General features: G+C 45.2%; 1 protein-coding gene and 1 long non-coding RNA gene across 3 annotated transcripts in view; both read left to right on the top strand.

The window, feature by feature from the left end:
- Positions 1–17,177, top strand: part of LOC138582748 (stress-70 protein, mitochondrial) — a 1,916,616-nt gene that overhangs the window by 1,023,279 nt on the left and 876,160 nt on the right. The gene's annotated exons all lie outside the window — the stretch shown is intronic.
- Positions 1,836–7,270, top strand: LOC138582750 (uncharacterized). The gene is made up of 2 exons (XR_011305071.1): positions 1,836–2,039; positions 3,963–7,270. It is a non-coding gene; the product is annotated as an uncharacterized lncRNA (long non-coding RNA).

The following is a 17,177-nucleotide window of genomic DNA, read 5'->3' as shown; positions in this document are numbered from 1 at the left end:
AAATGGCGCCTTGAGACGTGTGAACTATGGGATAAAATGGTAGCACATTTTGTGTCAGGGACTGGCCCGATCCAGAGTGCAACAGTAATTGAAGAAACCGGTAAAAAAGACATTGTCATTTTTCCAGGAAGATTTAGAGACAGTACCAAAGATTTTATGGACCACAAGTCCATATGACGTGGGTCTTTTAAAAGGAGTAGGATCAGTTAAAATCAAGCTTAAACCAGGAGCACTTTTGCCACGCGCAAAGTGATACCCCATGTCCAGATAGGCAGATGAAAGACCATTTCTGCTTTGATGAAGAAAGGAATATTGGTACCATCTGATTCTCCATGTAACACGGCTGTGTATCCAGTGAGAAAATCGAGGGGGGTGGTTGTGGAGATTTATTTAGGAACTTTGCCCTCTAAACAATATAGTCAAAGCTGAGTTTCATTTAGTTCCAAATCCTGTGACAATATTGTGTAACAGCCCATCTAAAGCCAAATATTTACTGTCCCAGATTTTTAAAATGCTTTCTTTTCAATTTCCCTTCATGAAGACTCACAGGATTTGACTTTATTTTCGTATGTAACAATCTGCCTGAAACATACTCGATTACCACAGGGGTACTGTGAGTCCCCTTTAATCTTTAAAAGAGTTCTACAGATGGATTTAGGCAGTGTTCAGCTTGAAGGGGCCTTAGTTCAATATGTGGATGACATTTTGGTGTGCGGTGAGACAGAAGAAAAGTGTAGAGAAAATTCCATTAAGCTCATGACTATCCTCTCAGAGAAAGGATATAAAGTTGACAGAGAAGTTACAATACTGTCAAGAAGCGGTCTTGTATATTTCTCATGAAAGAAGGAAAGTGACGCCTGAAAGAGCAGAAGCAATTATGAAGACTTCAGAACCTATTACAGTGAGGGAAATGCAACAATATTTAGGCCTATGTAACTATTGTTGGGCCTGGGATTTGGAGTACAGTACTTAATTTCGACCACTTTTAAAAGGGCTTAAAGTAGCACAATAGTAAAATAATATGGACAGATGAAATGACTGAAGGATCTGAAGAATTAAAAAAGGCGATCAGTACAGCCCCTGTGTTGGGAATTCCAGTTTATCATGAAGAATTTCGTTTATTTTCTCATTCAAATGGCAAAGTCATGACAGCAGTCCTTACAGAAAAGACGACATTAGGACATGGACACAAACCATTAGCCTATTATAGTGGGATTGTAGACAGTTATGAAAGGGAATTATTCTTGTGAGCAGTCTTAAGCTGCTGCTGCATTCACGATTGAAAAAGCTTAAAGTATAACAATGGGATGTTCAGTAGCATTATTTGTTGAGCATGCATTATTTGCCATTTTAGAGAAACCAATAGGACATTAACCACACAGAGAGCATTATGATATGATGTAATAATATTGAATCCTGCGATTAAAATTGTCACATGCCAGAAAGTGAACCCAGCAACGTTCATAGCTGAACCAGTAGGAGAGGATGGTTATTTACATGATTGCACAACGTAGATTGAGAACTATAATGAAATTCCCTAAACTAGAGAAAATGCCCTCGGGAGGGAGGAAGTTGTTTTTATTGATGGAGCTTCAAAAATGTACAACAAACAATGCCGATCCAGTTGTGACGCGCCAAAAATAATAAATTTAACATGTGCATCGCAAGGCAAGATGGAGGTGGCGTGATGACGCAATCACGCCCGACATGCGTGGGTGCGTCATCACGTCAGTATTTAATACGGCCATCTTAAATTTCCCATGGCTATCATGCCGCGAGGAAATCTGCGCTCGGGGGAAACCCTTCACATAACAGTAAAAGTTTTTGTGGAATTAACAATAGTTTTCACCTTAATGCCAAATCCTCCTTTTTTGCACTTAAAAGTAGTTTGTTCCTTATAAGTGACAGACAAATCAACTGACAAATACCATTACTTTTACATATATTGCAGGAGGAAACTCCCACCTAATAGAATAGAAGGAGAGGAAACCTACACAGACACATTTCAGTAGGACAGCAAGCAAGAAGTCCAACCAATAGTGAGTATAACCAACATAACATTCAATATTAGATTTGATTTCATTCAGGTATCATACATGTACAACAAGGCTCATTACATTTGGTTTGTTCTAGGTTTCTTACACCACATTCCCATATCCAACCCTCCGGATGAACCATCTGCATGAAAGATGGAGAAACATGTGTTGAGGGGCTAAATTACAACCACAGAAATAGTATGAAGGGATTCTAATAAGGAATATTGAAATATTTGTACAAATGCAAAGAAGAGTTTTGAAAAGGTTGCATCAAAAAACTGAAGAGTCAATAATTACACTTCATCAATAAATGTATTAATTTTGGCACATCACACCGGATCCTCATTCTTTCTTGTTCATTAGTATTAAGGTACTGGTCAGCCTCAGCTACGCTCGGATCTGACACTGCTGCCAAATAAGACAACTAATACAAATATTAACATTACAGCAATACAAGTTTCTAAAGTAAAAGGGACTCGCCAACAGCTGTTTAAGGCTGAGAACATTTAACAATCTTCAAAAATGTATGAAACGACTGGCGAAAGGCATACTGGATCAGTAATAGTAAAGCTGAACCAAGAGGGTGAATTGGAAGTAGTGACAAGTGCGAGATGCCTTCTCATTACTCAGCACAGGCTGTAGAATTAGTGGCGCTTATCGCCACGCTTCAGAGTTTCTAAGATGAGGAAGTGACGATGTACTCTGACTCTGCATATGTGAAATCAACCATGCACGCAGATCTGTCATGCTGGAAAAGGAGGGGCTTCCTCCATGCAGATGCCACTCCAGTGCACCATGCAGCCCTATTGGATAAACCTATTGAAGAACTAGCAATCCCATTGACTCTAGCAGTCATAAAATATGCAGCACATTCTAAAAGGTCAGATTTAATACCTCACAGAAACAAAGCCGCAAATTTAGAAGCCACAAAGGCAGCCTATTTCCCAACCATTTCCAATTTCCAATTTTGAAATAGAAAGTGTTAAACAAATGACAGGATGATGCATGTTGGTAAAAGAGGGCTTTAACATGCTGTCTATTGTCCAGTTAATTAAGATGCAAGGGCGAAGATGCAGGGGTGTTCTTTATCCCCCAATGAGGCGATTTGGAGACAGGATAGTACTGGAAAGCCAGTTATGCCTCTTGCAGTATTGAGGGTAGCATTGGAGCAACTCCACTACCCTGTGCATACAACTTGAGAGTCTAGCTGCTTTAATAGCAGAAGTGTGGTTTTCGCCAAACCTATTAGAGCATGTGGCAGGGTTTATTGTAAATTGCATTGTGTGTCAGAAATGTACTGCAGGGCACACTTAACGAACAGTGAGAGGAGCAATTTCTAGACCCAAAGGCCCATGTAAGCATCTACATATAGATTATGTAGATATGCTACAGACATGCAACGGTTACAGATATATGCTGGTCATGGTATGTCCTTTTTCTAGTAGGATCGAGGCAGGTCTATGCGCACACCCTGATGCCACGTGTGCTGCCAAGTTCCTGGTGTGTGAAGTGTTCCCAAGATGGGGTGTGTGTGTGAGGTTTTGTAGTCTGACAATGAACCGCGTTTTGTACATGAGTCTTTTGAACAAATAGTTCTTCTATTAGGTATTAAGCATACGTTTTTTTCTGCTCATCACCCACAGGCGAATGGTGTCTGCGAATGATTAAACATATTTATCTCCGCAATCCTCTCCTTCAATAATCTAACTCCAAATATGCCCTATATGCCCTATATGCTTTAAGGAAACAGCTTGGCTCAGATCACCATCTAACATAATGTTGGTGACTGCACGCTGGATGAGAACTCCCCTTGCTCCTCCAACTAGGTTAAAAACTGATGCCCATAGTGTAGCAAAGACATTAGGTGACGAGATGCATGATTACCTAACAACAATGACTACAAGTGTTTCTTTCATGTCTCAACAGGTCAAGAATCGAAAGGAGGGTTAAAAGAGACGCGACAAAGATGATCAACCCATTGAAGCAAAGAGTTGTTAAAACAACCAAGCTTATAACCAGGAGACCAGGTGCTGGTGCGCAAATCTGTACACATTTGGAGCATTCCTCGCTTTGAAGGTCCATACGAGGTGGAAGAAGTCACACCCACAGCAGCCAAGCTAAAAGGACAAATAACCTGGCTTCATTTGCATGACATCAGGCCATATAAAGGAAAAACACTGACCCCTCCTGTAACTACCCACAGTGAAGCAAGAGAAGACATTCTGTGTATGCAGACTTGTTCTACGGCCAAGAATAAAAATCAGGAAAGTGAAGAACACAGCAGTAGCGTAGACTAAAGGCCAATATCTTTTAACATTTGACAAGGAGTAAACAGACTTGCAGTTATCCTGGAGCATTTTAGATAGGCTCAAGAGACTATGCAGTGAAGTACCGGAGCTGAAAGAAGAAAAGCACACTGTATCTTTATGCTACCTATTTCAATGACATTTCCCACATCCTTGTATGCTGTTTTTATCTATATATTATAGTCTTATCCAGCTCTAACAAGATCTGTTAATGTCATAACTTTTTGGGGAAATCCTAGAACAATTATATTATTTTTTCAATAACTGTTGCAATCATCTTGCAATTCTTTTTTATAAAGGTGTGATTCATAGACTTACATAGTTATATATTAAACGTTTTAGCAAAACTGAGGTGGTTTCCGGTTAGAAGAGACTCATTGCCATCAAGAAAATCGATGATCTTCCATTGAATAATACTTGTGGTGTCATTCTGCATTATGATTTATGTTTTCCTCCTGATTATTATGACATTTAGACAAGTTATAAGAAACAATATAGAGATGGTCACTGACAATTAAACATTTACGGTTGCCCTTGATGGAATCACGAACAGCATCTTTTATAATCTTGCTAGGCATTTATCTCGATTTTAAAAGTGATGTTGGGGCAAATTATGAAGGTATAAATACATATCCTGAAAATTCTTCTCATTTAAAGAATAACCTATGGTATCAGCACATGAAAAAGGTGCAAAGGAGAACGTTAACTGAAAGCTGCTATGTGTGTTCCCTTATAACTTATGCTTTCGGAGCCTCTAAAATATTCATAGCAACAGAAGTATCAGTGGAGAAGGCAGATTGCCTAACACATCTTGCACTTTGCGCTCTATTTCTACCTTTTCCTCATTCCGCATTTCCCTCAAATCCCTCCTTCTCCATTCCCTGCCATGAAACCCCTCCCCCCTTGCAGCTCCCCTCTCACCTTGCCTTATCTCCTTGATCATCTCCCTCCCCCCCATTCTCACCCTTCACCCCATCCGTTTCCCTCCTCCTCCTCTTCCCCTTCCCTCCCTCTCCCTCTCAGTTCTACTGCACTACTCTCCTTCTCCCCTCCAGTTAATTGCTCTACTTATTGTTTTGTTGGTCTGATTCTCAATTGTAAAATGCTTCTACTCTTACTGTTATAATGGTAATTGTCATATGTATCCTGTTGTTAAAATGTGCAGCGCTTTGGTGTAAAGCGCCATATAAACTAAATAAATACAAATAAATACAAAATACTTTGCCTAACCAGAGGACAGTTCCAAGGCAGAACAGCATCCACAGAATGAGTGAAAAAGCGACAATTCAGAGAGAAGACGACTATCTACAAGATATAAAGTCAAGAGAGAAACAATGCATCAAATAAAATACAAACATCCTGGAATACATTGGACAGGAATCAAGATTGAAGAAAACAAGATGCTGCAATGCAAGGAGAAGAAAGGGAAGGAAATACAAGAATGCTGGGTAAGAGGTCAACTACAAATTAAAGGAACAGTGTTCACTCCTGAAGGATGGGCTGAGGGATTGGTTGTGTAGAGCAACAGCATTAACCGGACAGTGGGAAGTGGGTGTGGCAAATGCAAAAAAGGAGTACAAAAATCAATGGCCTAAGATTGCAAGATTGTTGACATGGGTCGACGATGAGGGAGGACCATTGCAGATACTATCCCTGAAGAATGCACCCTTATGCTTCAGAAATAATGCACAGTGAAAGTTTGAGATAACCGCAAGTGTGGCCGAGTTTTCGGGCATGAAGGAAGGAACAGCAGTCCTGATGGACCATTATTGGGACTGTGGATCAAGAGCATATATAAAGTTGCCACCAAAATGGGGAAAGGTTTGTTCATTGGTGCTGATAAGCATACCAGCCTTAGTAGTATCACAAAGTGACCTGCAGATTAGACTTCCCAAAGATGGACACACACCTGAGGAAGAAAAGATTGCTTTACTGAAGCAGACAGAGGAGAAGCAATTACTTCTCAGCAAAATCAATAAAAGCCTATTATGACATTCCAGGTGAGCAGAAGTTATTCAGCCGAACAGCAGTGATATTCGCTCCTATATTTCTGCCAGGAATTCAGACTGTAGTGAACGCCAAGTGGCTGCAAATCACTAGATGGGAGCTTCTGCAAATGATCAATTCGGCAATAAAAGGCTTTAATGTGATCAAAGAAGAGTTGAGGGCAATCAGGCTTATGCCCCTCCAATGTTAATGCTTCTCCATTCCTAATGATTTTTTTTAACCAAGAGCGTTTCTGCTTCTTACTGCCTTTTGTGCTGTAGCTTACATAGGGCTGGACGATATGGACCAAAAGTCATATGTTGATATTTGTATGCTGAATGGCGATATATGATATCTATCTCGATATTGTTTATGTGGGTTAAATGCTCAGTTGTAAGCCAAATAAATGTGAGATGCCAACAGTACTAATACTGAACTGTAAATGCCAAACACAACTCTTAACATTAATTGCCAGTTACCCTCATCCTAAAATTGCAATGGATTCAAAAGGCCATCATCTCAACAATAATGGCAATACTAACAAAAACATGCAAGTATGATACACATCTCTATTATCACTGAAGTAGGCATTAAGTGACGTTTTGTCATATTGATTTGTCATCAGCTTAATTTAATGGGTGACACATATATATTTCACACGGCCCGCGGTAGCGGGCGTGTAGTTATGGTTAAGTTGCTCAACTCATAGGGAAGTTTGGTGAGGTTTCGTCCAGGGGGGCCAAAGTTATAGGGGGGGGGTCCCAAATGTTTTTTTTTTCCATAGACTGAATGGACAAAAACTTTGTGCATGCGTACAGGTCAAACCGTTGGACGGATTTTCATGAAATTTGTGGCAGGGGCGGCTGCTTGGTCCTGAAAGCATGCTTTTGTATATATTGTGATAATCAGTCCTGTACTTTAAAATAAATTGGGTGAAATGTACCTCTCAAAAAATTAGTGATATCTGGCTCCGCTCCGTGGTCCCATTTCCCTGTTCTCTCCGCTGTCACAAGTCTGATTGGGCTGGAGTGTGGCGTGATGTCGGCGGACATTGGACGTGCCCGGTCGCTGGCTGAGGGAAGCGTGATGTGCGTCATAATTTTCGGTAACACCTCCATCCATGTTGTATCCGAGGACAGTGCAATGCCGAAAGGGGCAGCAATACATGCTTTGCAGCATCTGGTGGTGGGAAGAGGGGATGGAAAGGGTGGGGGAGTGAGAAGTGAATCATCTGATATATTTCATTAGGTGGAAGAAGACGGTGGTGTGGCAGCGGTATCAATGCGTACTGCGGCAATTCGCGGGTATGTACTTAGGGGAGTACCTTGTGTGGTGAATGCGGGTAGCCTTCGTTATGGCTGCATAGGTCCTGAGACAACCTGTTTCTGTTACTACTGGCAGGCTCCATTGCAGATGGCGAGTGCAAAACACATGACATGAGAATTTTTACATAGGATGTAGTATGATGTGTTGTGTGTGGTAAGCTCCTAGTGCCTTGGATGCATGGCGGCAGGCCTTGGATGCATGGCTGCAGGCCTTGCACCGAAAAGTATGTCCATTGGTTGCAAGTACGTTTCACATTGTTGCCTTGGGTGTGTGGTTTGTCAGCATTGTGCACATTGTTGGTTGCATGGGTGTGGTCATTGTCGGCACAATCTCCAGTTTTGGGTACATGGCTGGAGATGTTGGAGTGAACAGTCCTGCAGTCTGTCCACTGGGTGAAGTGTTGAAATACTGTGTGTATATAAGTGTATAGGGTTCCAGTGGATGGTGTCTGTGGTTGGGTTGTCGCCATTGTCCATTTTACTCAGTACTGAACTGTATTATGCTGCAGTGGTTCTTTGTAGTCAATAGAGTGTTGGTGCCAGGGGCAATGTTGTGAAGATTCTGTGGTTTGTTTGGAAGTAGTAAAATGCTATGTGCGTGGAAGTCGGTAGGTGTGCCAGAGGCAGTTATGTTTGTGGGTTCTGGTACCTGGTTAAATGTTTGCATGCATGGCTGCATTATGTTGTGTGGGTTGGGTAGGATGCCGGTGTCAGTGTTATGTTTTTGGGTTGTCGGACCTGGTCACATGCTGGCATGAATAGCTTTGTTACGCTGCAGTGGGTGTGGCCAAGGCCTAGGTTCTTGGTTGCATGGCCGAAGGCCATAGGCTGTAGGCCATGCCCGCAAGATGGTAGGCCTTGGCCACACCCACCGCAACCTAATGCTGCCATACATGCCAACAATGTTATACTGTACTGGTGTATAGATGCCACAAGTATGTTTATGGAGTCATTATTTTTTCAACCTTCGCTCCTTTGGGTAACTCGTTATAACAATACGTTGCTGCTTTGTCCACAGTTACAACTGTGCATCTCTCCGAGGGTGGACACCTTAACAGAATGCCTGTGAAGGACATTTTAGACTAGCTGGAGCAGTAGTAGTGAGCTGTTAAGCGTACACTTCCATATGGTGTAGGTTACAGCACTTGTTCCACATTAAGGAGCAATATGCTACTACTTCGGTTTGCTGTGGTTAGCCCCTGAAGAGACCCTTAGTTTAGGCAGTACAGTAAGCTATTGCGACATAAAAGGAGTTGCTCTGAATCACACATTTAAAATATGCAAAATGTACACAGCCACCCACATATAGTTGCAGTTACGTAAAACTTACTTTTACCTGAATGAATTTGCCGCTGCTACAGTATATCAATGTACATTTACAGGCCCTATCTGCTATCTCTATGTGTAGAGTCTTACGACTGAACAGTATTGGGTGGCTGACTGTGTGCGCGCGCGATGGCTGCGCATACGTGGGTGGTATGGCTATCTTACGCACTGTCGTGCCTTTCGGCAAGGACATTTCACGCCCTCTTGTTAACGAAAGGAAACACATTCCTTTACAACTCCTTTACCGATTGCACTTGATTTCCAATGTCTGCTTTATAGTGCACTGAACTGATTGTGTTGCCTGTGTGGTAGATTATGTCCATTGGAGAGAAGGTTTTGTTGGCTAGTGGTACCTGTCAGTGTGTGAAGGTTGTAAGCATGCGGTTATTTTTGTTTCCATCTGCAGTACATGTTGAAAGCATTCTTTTTTTTTTTTTATAAATATTTTATTGATTTTATATTTTAGAAAAACAAACAACACACAACACAATACAACTGTTAATTATTTACAGAAACCACAAAAGAAAATACGAGAAAGGAAAAAGAAAAAAAAGAGAAAACTCCCCCCACCCCCCATCAAGCCAGAGCCGGCTCCCTTGTGTCCTCAGTCGGGGCACCGTCAGGAGAAACATTGTCCGTAGGCACATCTTCAGAATTCTCAGAGTCGTCCAAGCCCTGTTGTGGGTTGGTCATAGAGGCCACCAATTGTCGCCAGGCCAGCAAGGGCCCTATCTCCTCCTCGCCCCCTCTAGTGACCGCTTCAAACCAGACCACGGATTCAGCCTCCGCCCACCTCATAATGTCCGCCCACCACAGTTCCACTCTCGGCCTGCTAGCCGATTTCCAGTTCATGGCAATCCTACGTTTGGCCAGAACATATGCCAGGTCCCTCAGCTTGCTCAGGTGCCTAAAGTGTCTGGGCCTGGGGAAGATCCCAAGCATACATGACCAGGCAGATCCCACGTCCAACACCACTCCCCCACTTGCGAGCTTCATCTTGACCTCCTCCCAAAATCTATACACTTCCGGGCAGGCCCAAAACATATGTAGCAACCCAGCTTCCATCTCCCCACACCTGGGGCATTTTTGAGTAGTCGAGCCTCCGAACCGTGCGATCCTCTGGGGAGTCAGGTAGGCCCTGTGAGTAATGTAGAACTGGAGTTGTTGGAGCCGTGCATTTCTGGACACCTTTTTATGATATCCCAGGACCCCCTTCCACTGACCCTCCGTCATGAGTTCACCCATCTCCTCTTCCCATTCATGCCTCAGTTGGGGCAACTCTTTCCCAGCCTTCGTTCTGAGGAGTTCGTATATTCGTGATATTTCATGCCCACCCTCTGAGACATCATACATAGTTTCAAGGGTGGCATCAGGATCATCTGCCAGTGCCGTCTCCGGCCATCTCTTTCTTACACGTTTTACTAGCCTAGCATGGGTGATGTACTGGCCTCTGTGCACCCCCGTCTCATCCTGCAACTTTTGAAAGTCCAGCGCCTCCCCCTCTCTCCATATGTCCCCAAGCGTGGCCAGGCCCACCGGCTCCCAATGCCTGCGGACAGAGTGAAACAGTTGGGTGTCATTTTCGCACAGGGCCACCAGCGGGACCTGCCAAGATAGTGGTTCTGACTCCCCCATCAATTTCCATGTTCTGTGCCAGACCTCCCATCCCAACCTCAATAGCCACCCTCTTCCCGTCAGTTTATTCCTTTGTAGCCACACCACCTCTCTCAGGAAATATGGGGCCGCATCCTCACGGAGCAACCTAGATTCCGCCGAATCTTCATCAGACAACCACCTGGCCACATACAACAGTTGTCCTGCCAGATAATATAGTTCGAAGTTAGGCAAGCCTATACCCCCCTTCTCGTACGGGTTCTGAAGCTTCCACAGGGCCACCCTATTCCTGGAGTTACCCCACACGAAGCCCCTACACATACTATGAAGTCGTACAAATAGGCTTTTAGGGATCAAATACGGGACGTTCACGAAGAAGTGCAGGAGTCTGGGAAGGACCACCATTTTCAGCAAAGCCGCCCTCCCCATCATGGACAGGGGCAATCTGGACCAGAATGTCATGCTGTTCTTGACCCCCTCTATGGCTTTCTCTGTGTTATGCTTGTGCACCGCCTCAGTCCGGTGGTAAATATTTACCCCCAGGTACCTAAACGTGTCGGTCCGCCATGGTATTGGCAACACAGGCAGCCTCTCCAACGGGACGTCCCTGTACCCGCCCAAAGGGAACAGGCTAGACTTCCCGGGGTTCACTGATATGCCCGAGAGGACAGCGTAATGATCCAGTACCTCCAGAACGTACTGCAGGTTCTCCTCCGGGTAGCGGAGGTACAACAGCATATCGTCCGCATAGAGAGATATTAAGTGACTGCCGCTGGCAGTGTTAATGCCCACCTCACCGTATTGTTGCCGCAGGCATATCGCCAGCGGTTCCAGCGCAAGTATGTATAACATGGGTGACCAAGGGCATCCCTGCCTGGTCCCCCTGCTAAACTGCCAGGCATCCGAGACTGTGGCCCCAGTCTTGACCCTAGCCACCGGGCTGCTATATAACAACTGGACCCATCTGATATAACCAGCGCCCACGCCGTATCCCTGCAGGGCCGCTTTCAGCCAAGGCCATCTCACTGAATCGAAGGCCTTGACCGCATCCAGCGACACTACCGCCATCTCGTCCGTGTCATCCTTAGTATGGTCGATAACATGGTGCAGCCTCCTATGGTTATCACTGATATTCCTGCCTGGGACATATCCCGTTTGATCCGGGTGGATCAGCTTGCCAATCACTTTCTTCAACCTGTTGGCCAGCACCGCCGTGAGTATTTTGCTGTCCTGGTTTAGCAAGGACAGAGGTCTATAAGATCCACACTCAACAGCCGGCTTGCCTGGTTTCAGTAATGGAACAATCATGGCCTCACGGAGGGACAACGGGAGTTCTCCCTGTTCGTATGCCTCGTTAAACAAGGCCAGCAGAGGCTGCAACAGCTCCTGCACGTACACCTTGTAAAACTCACCAGGCAGGCCATCCGCCCCAGGTGCCTTGCACGTGGGGAGGCCCCGGATCACCACCTCCAGCTCATCAGAAGTGATAGGGGCGTCCAGTTCCTCCCGCTCCAGGTCGTCTAGGGTGGGCAGACCAATGTCTTTCAGTGTGTTCAGGATGTCCTGGCTCCTGTCCTCCCCAGTGTCCTCATACAAACGTTTGTAGAACCTGAGGAATTCCTCGTTCACCCCATCCTGAGTGTTGCGAAGGCCACCGTCCTCATCACGGATCTCATGGATAACCACTCGGGGGGGACTCACTCTTGTACAGCCAGGCCAACAGTCTGCCTGGCTTGTCGCCCCCCGCGTGCAGCCTCTCAGTGTATTTCCTATGGTTCAGTCTACATAGTCGGTCCCAAAGAGCGCTGCACGCCACCTGAAGGTCTCTCATCCTAGTCTTGTCTACCTGAGTGGCATTCTCAAGACGAGCCAGGCTCTCCAGTTCCCTTTCGGTGTCCTGAAGCTCCCTCTCGATACCCCCTTGAAGTCCCTTGGATTCAGAGATCGCCACTCCGCGCACCACTACCTTAAAGGCCTCCCACAGAGTTCCCGTAGAACGCACACTACCCGTGTTTATCTCGAAATATTCCCCGATGGCAACCCTCAGGTCCTCCCGGAAACCTTCATCCTGCAGTGCTTCCGCCCGGAGTCTCCATGTGGGGACCCGAGGCCTAGGGGGTTGGTGTCGCCACCCTACCACCAGGGGCGAATGGTCCGACAATACTCGAGCTTTGTATTCCGCCTCCACTATTTCGCCCGCTATCTCGGCAGTTCCAAACACATAATCCAATCTCGTATATGAGTCGTATGGCGCCGCATAATGCGAATACTGCCTCTCCGTGGGGTGGAGTCTCCTCCACACATCTACCAGTCTCAAGTCTCCTAGCAATGTCCCGAGCGCCTTGGCCGCCGGCGACATTTTCCCTTTGGTGTCTGCGGACCGGTCAATTTTGGGATCTAAGACACAATTGAAGTCCCCACCCCACACCATCGCGCCCCCTACCAAGGGGCTAAGTTTGCCATAGAGGGATCTAAAGTAGGCTGCAGTATCATGATTGGGGGCATACAGGTTGAGGATGTGTACTTCCCTGTTCTCCAGGAGTCCTGTTATCGCCACCATTCTACCCTCCGGGTCCACTATCGAGTCGAGCACCCGGAACGGCACATGCGGCGCCACCCAGGTGATGACCCCTCTAGCATACGCCGAGTACGTGGCACCCACTACCTTGCCCTTCCACTTCCTCGTAACCACCTCCAATTTCTCCCTGGTGAGGTGGGTCTCTTGTAGCAGGGCTATGTCTATCCGCATCCTCTTCAGGTATAGCATGACTTTGTTCCGCTTGAGGTAACTATTGAGGCCTCGGACATTCCAGGTAACTATGCGAAGACTATCCGATGCCATCTGTTTGGTCTGTATTCAGCCCCGCCCTCCCCACAATACCCCCTTGGTCTAACACTCCGCCGGCTCTTCCGCCCTTGATCCCCATCCCCCCTCCCTGTTTCCCAACTACACACCACAGCAAACAACCCCTCCCATCCCAACAAAAGCCCAGCTCCATCCCTGGATCTCAGGCCCACCCGCGTCTGGTCTTATCCCGTTTACAAGGAATAGGACCCCGCGGGGCGTCGCCGATCTAACAGCGACCTAACTAACTAGATATATTACTATTGGGGACAAAGGAAGCCTCTTGGAGCTCCCAATCAAGTGACCACGGGTAGGCACGCCCCACGGGCCAGCCAGTCAGTACCACATCATACGCATCACATATCGTACAAATGACTATATTCAAGTCCCAATGTCTCGGCCCCGTTGCCCCAGGCGGCCCAGCCATAAGCTACTTATCTTCCGTAGTCTCTGCCTGGATGCCTGATTCTTGAGGACTGCCCAGCGCGTCTAGCCAGTCCATCGCCTCAGTTGGTGTTTCGAAAAACAAGGATCTGCTTCTGTAGAAGACTTTCAATTTGGCCGGGTAGAGTAGCCTGTTGAAAGCATTCTTATTACGTATTGCTGATGTGATTGTATATGTAAGGTGGAACGTATACCGGAATTGCAAAACCTACACAATATGGTATGGTTTGCATTTTGTGACGCTTGATAAAATGCCATGGAATCTGAGTTAGGCATAGATACATAGAGAAAGTGTTGGTTCAGGACTTGTTCGGGAATGACATGATTGCAGAGAGTGCATGTATGTTGCCACATGTAGGAAGTCTCAAAGATTTCATGTATGGATATGTTTTTGTTTCCCTATATTTGTACTAACTACATGCAAACTTTCTGTGCATCCCCTTCTCTGTTTAACGTGGCGTTTCCATTGTAGCACAGTAGTCCAATTCCTGTGTTAATCTTGAGATTCTACAACTGTTTGTAAGATTGTTTGCAGCACTTCTGTGCAGGAGTACTATTTGTAAACACAAGTTGTGAGAGCCGTTTACAGAACTGTTTTCAAAAATTGCTGGCATGTGTAATACATCATTGATTGCTACATTTGCATAGTAATGTACACCACTTGTATTGCAAAGTTTGAATGGACCAGGTGGTTTTGTGTTTGAGTACTGCTTTCTTAGTAGACTTTATAAACAAGGTTTTTTTTACAATACAATGGTGTATTGCTAACAATTTCATATGGTGGAAGGTACTTTTGCAAGCTGGTTCAGAAATGCAGCATACCAAGTGGCATGGGACTCCTGTGTATTTCTGCAATGGAAAGGAGTTAAGAGTTTGTAGTATATTAATTTCTCGTTGCTTTTCATATGGTGGTCGAGGAACTGCTGCAATGACTTGATAGAGGTGTGCCGCCCGTTTGCACATTGATGTGTACTCTGGGTTGCATTTTCAAGGTGAAACGCCACTGCCTTTCAGAACAGAGGTACTTACGGAAACTGGGAAAGAATATAGTAAGAAAATATGTTTCTTAATGGCATACTGAGTGCACTTGCAGACTACAGTACTTAAAAGGGTTGGGGGATGTGTTGGCAGGAAGGTTTAGCGTGTATGTGTAATGGGATGGCTTTGTATATGAATGGGAACTTGGCAGCATTAGTACTGTTGGTGAGGGGGCAAAAGCTTCACTTGTGAGTGTATTGTACGAGGTGCAGTTTAGCAGGTGTGTGCATTGCTGTACGAGTATTTACTTTGCAAATGGGTTACTTGTACTTGTAGAAGGGTGAGAAAAAGTTTTGGAAAGGTGTTTAGCTTGGAAAGGAAAATGTTTTTGTGTGTGAAATTTCATTACCTTTTCTGCGTGTATTTGCTTTCTACATCAGTGGAGCAATTATTTCACTTGTTGGTTTAATTTATCCACATTTACGATTGCTAGTGTTGTGGATGCACAGATAATATTTTCTGCTTTTATACATAATGTCATACTCTTTGCAGTGCGCAAGGTAAGTGGCAGGCACCCTGTTCCAATGCATGCAATGCATGCAATGTATGTAGTTGGTTTGGATCGGTATGCTGCATTAGGTGCTCCTTTGCTGCGACCATTTTATGAATGTTATACGAGATCCGTTAGTGCGGACAACAGGTGTACAATTGCGAGACGAAAAGAAGAGATTAACTATTTGGATATTGCAATGGTTGATATCGGTAAATACCATTGCAAGTGGTATTTGATGGTAGGTGATGGGAGAAATGAGCGTATGTTTCCTGAGCAGCTTAGAAGCACTTATACTAGATGTGCAAAAGTACTGTATACAATATATTGATACCTGTCCTTTCTCCTGGTGTGTGGCGATGTGCATTAATCAGGATGCATACATTTTGCATACTTTTACAGAAGTTTCTACTGCAGGTGCTTTACGATCACACTAGACTTGTACTGTGAGTGGTTTACGGTACATTTGGCGTGTTGCGTAGAAATGATATTGTTAGATGCTGAGGTGTTGGATTTGTTTGGTGGATGCGTGTGTCACTATGCAACAGTACCCTTTGAGGGAGTGCTGGCAAAAGAGTAGTGGCAACGGGAGAAGTACTGACCCCGTTAACAAGGGCGCGGTCCTCGCAGTAGTTGGGGAAGCGCACATGCCATGGTCTGCACTTGTCAGCAGGCTGGGCATGCAAATGGGACTGTGGGGCGTATCCAATCAGGTGGTGAGGGTGTGCCTCACTGGAAGGGGCGGTAACACATTTTTTCATTGCTCTGTGTAGTGAGGATGGCAGCGATCGCGAGACGCACTGTGTTGCTAGTGGGTGATGCCTTTGTGCAAGATCTGCACAGGTATGCCTTGGAAAGAGGCATTGCTGAAAATGTCGATATGGAAGGAGTGGAGGCTTTGTGGTGGGGTGTGCGTGTGTGCAGCTTCGACACTGTGGTTGCACTTTGCAGACATGTGGCCACTGTCGCTACTGTTCACGTTGTCGTCGTGCACTATGGGGTCTTGCATTTGGGTTACATGCCTTGTGCAAGTTTGCTGCGTCAACTCAAGAAGTTGCTCAAAGCAGTGAAGCAGAATTTCATCACTGCCACAATCCTTTTTTCATGTATACCACCAAGAAGAGTATGGGATTATCCAAATGTAATTTGTCCGCAGCCAGAGGTCAGAAGTTGTCTAACAGAAGCATGTTTGAATCTTTGTGTGCTGCTGCGATGTTCTACTGTGACAATGACATCCTTAATCCAAATGTGTACATTTTCCATGCTAATGGCATTTCTTTGACCACCATTGGAAATGGAATTTTATTTTACAATCTACAGGAATCTTTGAAGAGGTTCCTGTAAGAATGTAAGGAAGAGAAGAAAAGGAAAATCCCCCCAAAACACAAAAAAAAGGAGGAGTTTGCTTGCAAGTACCTTGTTATAAAAAAAATAAAAAAGGCTCTTTTCAGAGCCACCACTACAGACGAAATCTGGTACCCTGGTTGAAATGTGTTCCCCCACGCTCGTATACAGCACGATATGTCTGCGGATAGTGCTGTATTTGCAGGAACGCACATGGCTCATGCAGGTTTTTTCAGGATGGTAGGCATGGCAATGGGACTGTGGAGGCTAACGGATTGGTCAGTCAGGTGTCTGGGTGTGGTGGGCAGTGTTGCAAACTGCCGATGTTCTGCCTGAATTTAGGGGAAATCTCGGCCCCCTAGCGATTTTGCACTGTAAAAGCAGCTACCGACAAATGTAGATACTTTCTGCCATTGGTTTGGA

The sequence above is a fragment of the Ambystoma mexicanum genome, chromosome 3q (genome assembly GCF_040938575.1).
Source record: "Ambystoma mexicanum isolate Mex_15411 chromosome 3q, UKY_AmexF1_1, whole genome shotgun sequence".
In the NCBI taxonomy this organism is placed as follows: Eukaryota; Metazoa; Chordata; class Amphibia; order Caudata; family Ambystomatidae; genus Ambystoma; species Ambystoma mexicanum.
Note: the sequence above shows the minus strand (reverse complement) of the source record. Positions and strands in the feature narration are given on the sequence as shown.